Source organism: Gossypium hirsutum, chromosome A10 (assembly GCF_007990345.1).
Source record: "Gossypium hirsutum isolate 1008001.06 chromosome A10, Gossypium_hirsutum_v2.1, whole genome shotgun sequence".
NCBI classification, from domain to species: domain Eukaryota; kingdom Viridiplantae; phylum Streptophyta; class Magnoliopsida; order Malvales; family Malvaceae; genus Gossypium; species Gossypium hirsutum.
This window is the reverse complement of record NC_053433.1, coordinates 23,664,890-23,678,011: the sequence shown is the minus strand read 5'-3', so window position 1 is coordinate 23,678,011 and position 13,122 is coordinate 23,664,890. Positions and strand designations below refer to the sequence as shown.

General features: G+C 36.5%; 1 non-coding gene across 1 annotated transcript; it reads right to left on the bottom strand.

Annotated features, from left to right (window-relative positions):
• Window positions 1-5,116: 5,116 nt before the first annotated feature.
• LOC121209237 (small nucleolar RNA R71) lies at window positions 5,117-5,223 on the bottom strand. The gene has a single exon (XR_005904354.1). It is a non-coding gene; the product is annotated as a small nucleolar RNA R71 (small nucleolar RNA).
• Between the last annotated feature and the right edge of the window lie 7,899 nt (window positions 5,224-13,122).

Here is a 13,122-nt window from a genome sequence, read left to right as displayed (position 1 = left end):
TACACTTTTAATAATTTTTACAATTTTTTAACTTTTAACGATTTTTTTACAGTCAACATTGGTCAACATAGGTCAACCTACCATATCATCTGTAAAATGCCATGTTATCAGTCAATATGACATGTCATCAATAACACGGCATGTTCTCATTGGTCATTTTGTTAATGTCATTAGATATTAGGTACTAAAACAGGCAAAAAGAACAAAATTCAAGTATCAAAATGGGACAAAAAAATTATATACCAAAGTGAGAAAACAGATATGACTTAGGGGCCAAATAGTGAATAAAGCCCCTTTAAATATACAAAATTCTTGACTAGAAGAAACTAGACGGAGACTTACTCGTTTGAAAAAGAGAAAAAAAAATGGATCTTACCAACCTAAGTATATGTAAGTTCTGTTTTAGTTATTTAATTAAAAAAGTTACAATTTGATCATTAATATTTTTTAAATGGTTTTTTATATCACTTTATCATTAAATGACTAATGAAATGATGATGTAGTATTTTCAAAATTGATATAATAACCAAGAGAATTGTAACACAAAATTGATATAATAACCAAGAGAATTGTAACACCCCTCACCCAGTTCGATCATCGGACCCGAGTTATAGGGTGTTACGGCAGCCAACAGAATAATTACATGCAAAACTAAATTCAAAATTTCAAACAACATGCAATTATAACAAGTATTATGCATCGCAAACAAAATTGAGTCTAAATCAAGCTTACAAAAGCTCTAAAATTAACCCGGGAATGAGTAGGGATCAAACATTAAAAATTCATCAAAAGTCACACGGCCATCAGGTTGGGGCGTGTAACAAACTGAGGCCATGCAAACTCTAGATGACCAAATCTATAGTACTCATACGGGCGTATGGCTAGCCCATGTGGGACACGGCCATGTGGTACAAAATATGCCAAGTAACGCCTACTTTATGTCAAATTATATCAATAACCTAATTGATTATCAAATGGATACTTAAACCTGCATAAAACCTTTTGAAAACATATATCTAAACATTTATTAACCAATGACAAGTATACTCAACTCATTGCACATCAATTGACCATTTGGTAAATATGCCAATCTATGAATTCATCAAACTCTTCAAACATATACAAAACATTCACTTAACTCCATTTCATACACCAATTTAACATGCCTCATTTGCAGGGTGAAACTAGGGGGCTGGCAAGGGCCTTGACCCTCCCTAAAATGGAAAATTTTCTATTTAGGCCTTTTAAATTTTTAAAATTTTAATTAGTAAAGATAATTGCAATTTGGCCTCCTAAAAATATAAAAATTTGATTTAATCATTTATAAATTATAGAGATATACGCTATTAAAATGGTGAAATTGCATTTTTGCTATGATAAAAATTACAATTTAATTTCAGCCCTCTAAAAATTTTTCTAACTTCACCCCTACTCATTTGACACCAAGCATCTCACTTGTTCGGACATTTTATATCATATTAATCATGCAATTATCTCGCATTGTTCCACCTCATTTTCATATCAAAACAAACATATCAATCTCACCACATTAAATCAATCACCCACATTCAAAATTAGTCATTCAAATGTTTCAAGCATAACTTACCATAATACTATCATGTACACTTTTAAACATCATACTTAAACATTCAACAACCAAAGCTAAGCATCACTTAAGGTTTAAATTCATGAACACTCAAAATAACATATATACAATACAAATTCTATTTACATGCCACATAACCGAGTTTGGAACAATTTAAAAGACTACCAAACTAGAAGCTAGATAGTGTGAGCTCCGAAGTGATTCGACCGCTTCATTCCACGAAAGATAACTGCAAACAGAAAAAACATAATAGAGTAAGCATTACATATGCTTAGTAAGTTCATGTAAAATTTTACTTAACTTACCTTGATCAATCAACAATATAAACAATTAAGACATACTGAGACTAACATGGAATTCCTTTGGCATACTGTTTAGAGGTTAGTTCGTTTACATGACATAAATTTATAACATTATCAAATACATGTTTAACATGTAACACCCCTAACCCGTCTCCGTTGTCAAAGTAGAACATTTAACTTCACAACAGAAACAACTATACAAATTAAATCTTAACATTTAATAATTGAATCTAACCATGGTAAAAATTACACTTACGGGAATTAAATCGAGCCTACGGGGCCCTAAAAATAGTTTGGGAACATTTCGGGATCAATTTGAAATAAAAACAAAAATTTTTAGAAAAACTTGAAAATTTTGGAAACAGGGGTCACATGACCGTGTGGCCAACCATGTGACATAACCCAAACCATGTAAACATTCAAAGTCTAAACACACGGTCGTGTCTTAACTCGTGTGTCTGCTCGTATGGATATTTGAAGTTGGGTCACACGGTCATGTGCCAGACCGTGTTACATTCTGCCTTAAGACACACAATCATGTCATAGGTTGTGTCTCAGACCGTGTGAAACCTGCACCTAAAACAATAATGACACACGGCTGTGTGATAGCCCATGTACCAGATCGTGCGCTTCACAAATTGTCCCTAAAACAAGCCAAAACATTAACCTTTTTCTTGCACAACAAACCATACCATTTCCAATCATTTTACACAACCAAAACACTTTAAAACATACCAAAATCAACCAACTTAGGTGCTTAACCAATATGCCATTAATTGGCACCACAATTCAACACATCAACTTGACTCAATTCAACATTTCAAATTCATTCATTAAACATAAATTATATATACCAAATAACCATTTCAAAGCATACCATTCAACCATATTTTTCCTACTTTCATATGAGCATACATAAATGTCACATACCATATATTTACACTTTCATTTGCAATTCATCAACTAAGGACATTAAGGCACATATAAGCTTGGCACAAACTCAAAACAAACCAAGTTATCAAATCATCATTCAAGATCTATTACATGCCTTTTATAACCATCAACCAAAGTAACCAAAAACTACCAAAATGATGGATGGATAGTGCGATTGTGCTCCGAAAAGATTCCAATAGGTCGAGCTTTTTGATGATCTACAGGAAAAGAAAACAACTACTTTAAGCAAATAATGCTTAGTAAACTCATTGATAAACCATAAAAGTAACATGTTTTAATCCCATGCTTGGCATGTTTGTGGATGATTTATTATGTAAATTAGTGAATTTGATGCTTCTAATCCTTTAAATTTATATTTTTATACTTAGGCGAGCAGAGGGAAGTGAAAGGAGTGAAAAACAAGGCAAAATCAAACAAAAAGAGTTGTTTTTAGGAACCATACAGCTTGGGCCTTTCCACACGGGCTGGGCACACGCCTATGTGCCAGCCTGTGTTAGTTTCGAACCGTGTTTCCCTTTTACGCTGAAAAACTCAATTTTTAGGGTTTTTGAGCATTCTAAAATTTATAAATACATATAAGAAGAGGACTAGAAAGGACACGCGGAGTAGAACGAAGAAATTACTCGAAGAATGCCGTCAGAATCAACTCAAAATCAGATCTCCTTCAAGATTGAATATCTCCATTCAAATTTCCTTCAAAGTTTTATTGGGTTTCTTATGTGTTGTTGTTATTCTAATTTTGATATGTTTTCCTCCCAGATTATGAACTAAATTCCCTAGGTACCTAAGGAAGATGAAACCTATGATGAATTTTATTATTTGATTTTCTGAATTATATGATAAATACTTGATTCTTGTTCTCAATTATGTATGCTTATTTCTTACTTTAATATTTTCAAGATATTAATTCAAGTTTGATGTGCTTATTTCAGTGGAGCAAAAGTCTCTGTTTAAGAGTAGATATGACATAATTGAGTGGAGTTGCATGTAATCCTAGAAATAGGACGACATAAATCTACCGAATTAGAGTCAAATCTAATAGAGGAATCCATAAATCGAGTTAATGCGACAATAAGAGTTTTAATTAAAAAGAGATTTCAATTAATCAACCTAGAGTCAGTTGTTCTTACTCTTGAAAGAGATATTAACATAATTTAGGATTTCTACGGATCAAGGCATAAGTGAATAAATCGTCCAATTCAAACTCAGAATAATAAGTGAAGTATAGGTGGATTCTTTCCTGGGTATTATATTTCTCTTTGGTTATATTCGATCATTTTCTCATTCTATTCTCTGTCGCATTCTTAGCAATTAGTTTAGTTAATTTTAGATTAAAAACAATTCCTCAATTTATCGACTAGATAATAAAATTCCTCAATTTATCGCTATATAATAAAAAAATAGTAATTACTAGTACTTTTAGTCCTCATGGATACAATATTCTGACCACCATAGCTATACTACTATTTGATAAGTGCGCTTACCTGTGTCGTAATTTTAGTTAGTTTAGTGACTCATCGAGCTTTTGGCATCGTTGCCGAGGACTAAAATATTAGGAACACTCAATTTTTATTAATTTAGCCATTTTTACTTTTATTGCATTTTATTTTTGTTTTTAGTTTAATTTTTGTTTTCTAATTTTTTTTTGTTTGCTTCTACCAGATTCCTTTAGTATGTGACTAGAAGAAATCTGTCAGGACCTTTAGTATTCGACAGTGAGATTGAAAGCACAACTCGCAGAAACCGTAGAGAAGTAAGGCAGAATCGGTAGAATATAGTGGAAGAGCAAGAGGACATCATTAAAATTACTGATGAGATGGCTGAAAATCAGAATAATCAGCTACCTCCTGTAGTTGCTGTGAATCCTATAAATCCAAATCTTGCTCCTCATACTATGTACGATTATGCCAAGCCCACTCTAACTGGGGCTGAATCGAGTATTGTGAGACCTGCTATTGCCACAAATAACTTCAAACTAAAGTCAAAAACCATTCAGATTATTCAACAATTTGTTCAGTTAGATGGTTTGCAAGATAAAGATTCAGATACTAATTTGGCCAACTTTCTGGAATTCTGCGACGCTTTCAAGATAAATGGTTTTTCTGACGATGCCATTCACCTTCAGTTGTTTCCCTTCTTATTGAGAAATAAGGCTAAACAGTGGTTGAACTCCCTACCACGAGGTTCTATCACTACATGGGATCAAATGACCGAAAAGTTCTTATTGAAGTATTTTCCACCGGCTAAGACAACTAAGTTAAGGAATGATATCTCTTCCTTTGTGCAAATAGATTTAGAGACTCAATATGATGCATGGGAGAGGTATAAGGATTTATTACGAAGGTGCATTCACCTTAGGTTACCTCTATGGTTACAAGTTCAAACTTTCTACAACGGTTTAAACCCCTCGTTTAGGCAATTGATTGATGTAGCCGTCGGTGGTACTTTGAATAATAAAACACCTGAAGAGGCCTATGAAATTATAGAAGAGATGTTACTGAATAATTATCAGTGGCAAGTCATGAGGACGAAGTCGATGAAAGTAGTCGGTGTTTTAAACATAGATGCAGTCACTATGTTATCGAATTAAGTAGAACTTTTAAGTAAGGAAATTGATGGTTTATATGATTCTATGCAGGTACATCCGGTGATGTAGTGCGATACGAATGGAGGAAAGATGAACAATCCAGAATGTCGATCCTATAGCCCTAGCACAGAGAACGAACAAGTCAGCTATATAGGTAATAATTTTAAACCTCAGAATAATCCATACATTAACACTTATAATGCAGGTTGGAGGAACCATCCCAATTTATCTTGGGGTGGTCAAGGAATTTAGTGACCAAAACCCCCTCCAGACTTTCAACAACAACCTTACCAGCAAGAGAAAAAAACTAAACTTTGAGGAGATGCTGACGAAATTTATTTGGTGTTAGAAACCCACTTCCAAAACGCTGAAACAACACTTACAAATCAACAAGTGTCGATTCAAGGACTCAAGAACCAAATAGGATAGCTTGCTAAGTTGATTTCAGAAAGACCACAAGGTAACTTGCCTAGCAACACCGAAACTAACCCAAGAGAGCAGCTTCATGCAATTATGATTCGAGATAAAGAAGGGTTAGTTGAACTTGAACCAGAATTAAGGAAAGAAAGTGTGGTAAGTCAAGGTAAGGTTGAGTGTAACACCTCGAATTTTGGGACTAGAAGAAATGGGCTTCGCAAAATTTACGTTTTTGACTCTGCTTGAATATGAAACAAATGTGTATTTGCTTTAGTGGTTAAGTGTTCTGAGTGTGTGTGAGGTCCCAAGTTCAAGCCTTAGCTTGGGAAAAATTTGGGTTTTTGATGAATAAAGCCTTACTCTTATTTAGTGGGCTTAAGTTTAAATGTTAATAAGACTATATCAGAATGGGCCTGCTGGTCTAGTGGTTAAGTGAAGTGTTAAGTACCTAGAGGTCTAAAGTTCAAATCACTGTGATAGCAAGGGAATTATTTTTATCGCGAGTTTTGGCTAAGAGTTTGAGTTTCACTGGAAATCTGAGTAGTAGGTGGTTGAGATGGAGTGGGCAGAGGGATTTGGGTGATCAGTTTCCCAAATTTTCTCTGTAGAGAAAAACTTTTCATCTCCTCTCCGTTTTTCCCTTTTTTCTTTTTACTTTCCGTTGAAATTTCCCTTGTCTTCCCATTTACTAAATTTTCTTTTACTTATCTTCCACTGTAGTCTTATCATTCTTTTTCGTTGGCGTTTCTTTGTACAATATCGGTAAGCAAAGTTTTTGTATTTTGTAAGATGGATTTTCTAGAACATTAACTGGGGTTATATTGACGTTTTGATAGCGGCACGTAACGAGTATTAGGGCTCTCTTCGTACCATTTCATTGTGAATTGATTCAAAGTCCGACAGTAAGTGTTCATCATTTTAGGGATGAGTACCTTGGTTTCGGGATTTTGATTTATCATGAAGTAAGACTGATTGTGGTGTTGAATTGTCAAATATAGGTTCTAGAGTGCTCGGGGGTGATTATGTGTTGAAATTGAACTAGGTGTGTACTTCGATTGCATAAAAAATGGGTTCTGGCGAAAGCCGAAACCAAAATTGTCGACGCCACACTGGCGTGTGGACTGCCCGTGTGGAGGTCGTGTGGTGATACACTACCGTGTAATCAACAAGCCAGGCCGTGCGGGTGCCACATGGACACGATAGACACGGGCGTGTGATGGCTTATAGGCCGTGTGCGAAGCACGGACTTAGGCAAAAGGGTAGTGTGGGCCACACGGGCATGTGGGCCCACACGGGTGAACCATACGGGCGTGTGGGAATCTAGGCCAGGTCGTGTGATCCACACTGGCAGGGCACATGAGCGTGTGAGCCTCTTTAATCTGAAATGTTCTTTAAGGTTGCACGGGTCACCAAAGTCGACTGTGACCTGTATTAGGGTCGGTAAACCTTATCTAGACTCTTAATTCTGTAATGCATTTGTTAGCATGTTATACCTAGCATGATTATCTGATCTGTTCTGAAAATAAATGTGTGATCCATTTGTCTGCATTATAACATGCCATACCTGTATGATGCATTGGATCGGGCTGGGTTTGATGAAGTGAAGGAAGTACTAAAGGACTTCATAATCCCGTTATTTGGCAGCTAAGCTGCATACTTATGATATGTGTTGCATTACAGTACCTTATGGTGTGTAGGGATGGATGGGTTGATTGTATCCCCATATATGGTGTGTAGGGATGGGTGGGTCGATTTTATCCCCACATGGTGTGTTGGGTTGGACGGAGTTGGTGTACAGGGCTGGTGGGCATATTCTGTTGATCTGATCTGTTATGCATGCTATATCTGAGATGGGCTGAAGCCCTAAGACTGTATTCTGTTATCTGTTTATATGCATGCTATACTGTTGGTATGTACACACTGAGTTGTGAAAACTCACCCCTTTATTTATTTATCTGTTTAGGTAACCCCCAGTAGTAGGCGGATCGGTGTAGTGGAGGACTCGATGGTGACCACGTCTGTAAACATTTTGGTTATGACTTTTTACATTGGTTTATTCATTATTTCTTTTGGAGGTTCTAATGTGACTTTGGATTTGGATATACGACTTTTAATTTAGGTTTTGAACTGTGGAAAAGGACTATAAATTACAATGTCAATATTATGGTTTTCCTGAAATAAATTAAGACTTTTCGTAAATAAATATGGGTTCTCAAAATAATAATCAACAAATGGTTCAAAAGCTTCCGCGATAAAGAATCATTTCCAAACAATACGACTTTTTTTCCCGTTTTCCTTCTAAGTAAAAGATAATAAATGAAATGGTTTATGAATTGAAATGGTTTGCTTAAAAACACTCTCATGTGACATTGTTAGATTCAGCCATAATGTCTAGGCTGGGTTTGGGGTATTACATTGAGCTGAACCAAAGTGAACAAAAACCAATAGGTAAAGAGTGTAAACCTCGTGTGTCATATCCAAATGCGATAAAGAAAGACCATAAAACGAACAATTTGGTAATTTTCTTAAACTTTTGAAGAAGTGGTTTATTAACTTACTGTTTATTAAAGGTCTTTCGCAGATGCCAAATTCCGTAAAATTTTTAAATGAGCTTTTAGCAAACAAATGAAAGTTAGATGATTCGTCGCTCATGGAGCTAAATGCAGTTTGCTCAGCAAATTTGCAGAATAAACTACTCAACAAATTGAAAGATCCAGGGAGTTTTACTATTCCTTGTTTAATTGGTAGTTTAAGTATTAATAATGCTTTGGCTGATTTAGGGGCTAGTATTAATGCCATGCCCTATAAAATGTTTAAGCAACTAGGTATTGGGAAGCCCAAACAAACTAGGATGAGTATTCAATTAGAAGATAGAACCATTAGATTTCCTAGGGGTATTGTTAAAGATGTTCTTGTTAAAATTGACAAATTTATATTCCCAGTCGATTTTGTTATCTTAGACATAGATGAGGATAGTCACGTACCTCTAATTCTAGGTCAACCTTTTTTAGCAACTGCTAGAACTATCATTGATGTTGGTACAGGTGAACTAATACTTTGTGTAGGAGATGACACGATTGCTCTTCAAGCTTGTGATTCTGCTAAGATATCTAGTGATCGAGATGGTTATATGAGTTCTGTTAATGTGAGTGATCTTGTGGCTCAAAATTCTTTGTAGGAAACACCTCGAAAAAATGTAATAGAGCCACGTTCCAGCTCATACAACAAAAATAAAACAACTCATGAAGAACGAAGGCAACAAATCGATGAACTAGATGAATGGAAGAGACATGTCAAGGAGAACCTAAGAGTACACGATACAGAACCAAATCGACGCCATGACGAATATAAGGATGGAACAAACCAATTTAAGGTTGGGGATCAGGTGTTATTAGATAAAACGCACCCTTGAATTGCCACTTCAGAGCTTAATGTAAATGGAGAAGCTCCTTTTACGATATTGAATGTTTTCCCATATGGTACAATAGAGGTGACTCATTCTAAATTCGACACTTTTAAGGTAAATATTACTCGACTCAAAGCTTATTTTAATAAAAGAATTGACAGCGAGAAAAAGGAGTCTTGACTCTGTGAACTACCATGATCATGCAAATACGTGGTAAGTCGAGCTTAGACTTTAAATAAGAGCTTTTTGAGAGGCAACCCAAGTGGTAACACTGCTAATTTTTTAAATTTTTTTTCATTTTATTTTTTAAACATTAATTAGTTTTCAAAATTAAAAAAAATTGAGTTTTTAAAACTTACACGGCCTGGACACGCGGGTATGTCCTTGGCTTTGTGGAATTTTTAGACTTAGTTTTAAATTTTTAAAGAAATCGACAGTGAGTTACATGGCCTAGCGACACGACCGTGTGGCCTACAAGGCCTGGACACATGGGCGTGTCATTGGCCATGTGAAGCCTAGGACTCAAATTTTCCAAAAATCGACAGAAACAAGGCCGTGTGGACCACATGGCTTGGACACACAGGCGTGTCTTAGGCCTTTTGAAACCCGGAGATAAAATTTTCAATTTTAAAACAAGTCAGAGAGTTACACGAGTAAGGTACACGACTGTGTGCAAGACACGGCCGAGCCACATGGGTGTGTGGAAGTTCACACGGGCGTGGGAGAAGTAAAGAGGCTTGCACATGGCCAGGCGACAAGGCTGTGTGCGTGTCCGAGGCCGTGTAAAGACTAGGCTTGATTTATTTAAACATACGAGCTAAAAAGAGACCACACGGGCGTGTGACATGATCGTGTGGCCCAACACAAACCTTACACGACCGTGTCCCTCTTTAAATACCTAATCCCAATTTTATCTTTCATTTGTTTGTCTTTTTCACTCCCTAAACCCTAGCCGCTGTCAGCCTCTCCATTGACTTTTCTGGTCGCCGTCCCTTCTCTCTTCCTCAACCCTTTCCTCGGCCTCTCTTATCTCCTCCCCCTCGCGTTTTCTTGTGTCCCTTCTTCCTCACCCTGTCGCATAGCAGCCACCACTAACAGCCACCCCCTCACCCCCTCTCTATCCCTTTTTCCATCTGTCCACACACAAGAACTGACCCTCCGCCCCACCCGCTCGTACCGACTAGCCACCAATCGTCCCCAACCACACACTTCCCCCTCTATTTTTCTCAGTCAGACCAACCTCGTCTCCCTAACCTCCTCGCATGCCCCCTTCCTCAATCTTCTTTCCCTTCCCTTTTTCCTTCCCCTCAAGCTGCAACCCCTTTTTACCACCACCGGCACACGACCCGACCCCACTTATCACCTTTTTCACCGCTGGCCAACCCTCCGATTACCACCCTACCACCACCAGTTACTTCTGTTTACTCTATTATTATTTTTTTGTTTATTCCTTTATTTCATATTATCTTATTTTTATTATTTATTTTTACTGCTTTATTTATTTTACAGCTGATTTTATGTTCTTGAGTTATGAAAATTTTGACTATTTGCTGCAATTTGATTTGATTTTCTTATATTTTACTCTTCATTAGAACAGTATTATGCATGTAGTTTATTTAGTTGCCTTTAATTTTCTTATACTATTCTTGATTATTCATTTTTATTATTTTTCATTCTTAGATTTAGTTAGTCATACTCTATTCTTGTTTGGTTTTAGAATTCTGCTTTTTAATTTTTTAATGCTCACAGTCCATTAGTCCAAATGTTGCGCTTCACTTAGATTTTTGTTTTCTAGTAGCTTGCATCTATTATGTTGATTCATTCCTTAAATCTATTTGATTGCTTTATTACAGATACACCATGACAAACACACGCGGCAAGTCTAAGGTCACCGTCCCTGCTTCGAAAAAGTGAAAGACCCGTGATGGAACCTTTTTCTCGAGCACTTCTGTCGAGGCCTGCCACCTCTATCTTCGGTTTTCGGTGGGTCCCCAAGATGATTTATATCAGCTCCTTCGAGTACATCCACTCGGCCTAAGCCGCTATATTGATTGGGCCTCGTTGGAGCAGGCCTGCCTAGCTGACGATGTTCTTGCCTTCATTACCACAGCTCCCTGGAACATATTCTTCTCTATCATCGAGCCGACCTACATGGATCTTACTTTGGAATTCTATGTAACGTTCTTTGTATAGCAAGTCATGACGACACATGACGATCTAGGTACCATCACTTTTCGACTTGCTGGTTTGGTGTGCCACATGAGCATCCCCTAGTTTGGTGCTGCTAGGGCCTTTATATGGAGGAATTTATGAGCACCGAAAACTTCCTTCGACTTTATCGATACATTTATTACTTTCCATCTTATCGTTGGATTGAACTTACAGCGAGTCAGACACAATATAACTTAAGTCGTTCAAAAGCAACTTCTCTCTCTCTAACTTTACGGTACATTCATGCACTTTTAGCTTATACTCTGACTGGTAGGAGGAAGAGCACTGGAGTTGTTAGTACTCATGACGCCTATTTCCTATGGAGCATGGCCATCGAGCATATTTTTGACTTGGCATACTTCATTGCCTTGGCCTTCCACCACCAGACTGACTGTCACAATAAGGGCCCCATTTGTTTAGGCCCTGATGTGTCTCAGCTCACTCGATATTTTGATCTTTTAAGCACATCGGAGTAGTCTTCCATACTCACATTTGTCGGCCAGATGTCCCCACAGGGGATCTCGAGCATGATACACATGAGGATGATCGAGTGGCGTCGTGGAGTAGACCCCCTCAGTACCGATTATTTTGTTCTGACGCTCAAAATGAACCCGAGGACTTCACTAATGATGTTTCTCTCCATCACGAGTACCCACCACAGCATCCACCTTCGAGTCATCGCCCTATTCCTACTACTCCTACTTTTAAAGACGTCTCAGAATGACTCACTCGCTTCAAGCAATACTGCACTAAGAGGTTTGACAGTCTTGACGCGGCATTATAGAGGATCTGTCTGCATTTCCATATCTCCTCTCTAGTGCCGATGACTTACGATACCGATGTGTCTGATGATGAGGAACATTGAGTCTATTTATTTTATTTTATTTTATTTTATTTTTATTTGTTTTTAGTTTTATTTCAATTTTTATGCTTATTGTTATTTTCTTAGACTTCTTTTGTTTTTATATTTTGAACTATATTTTTAATTATTATTGTTGTTTATAATCGAGTAACCCTTTAATTTTCTTCATAATTTGTGTTTATTTTCTTATTAGTTGCTCAGAATCATGCACTACATTTAAGATTTGTCTACAATTCTGCTTGTCACTATTCTAGGGATTTCATCCACTATTCAGGGCAGTTCAATTCTCTCCCTCTCTTATGCTATTCTATTTCTAGAGTGATTATTTTTTTTGTACATTGAGGACAATGTACATCTTAAGTGTGGGGAGGTTATTTATATGATTATTAGAAAATCCCTGAATTATGTCTTGTGTGTAAGTAATTTTCTCATATTACTATTAGAATGAATTCTTATCGATTTGTGATTATCATTGATATATTTTAGATTAAATTCATAGATATTTGTGCATTGATTGTTTAAATTGTAAGATATGAGAGAACCAAACATGATAAGTCTATTTTCAGAATTAAAAATTTTTTAGGTTGTTTCCTTGAATTGAGGTATTACCTTGAAGTTTGAGATTTGCAAGACTGATATCAAAAACCATAATTTTTTTGAGATTTTGAGCCTTTAGAGCATACGCTTTTCTTGCTCATTTTATTATTGGTTATGAGTGTGTCAATAGTGATTTGTTATTCTAGAACTTGCTTCAATTATGCATGTCGAGACCACACC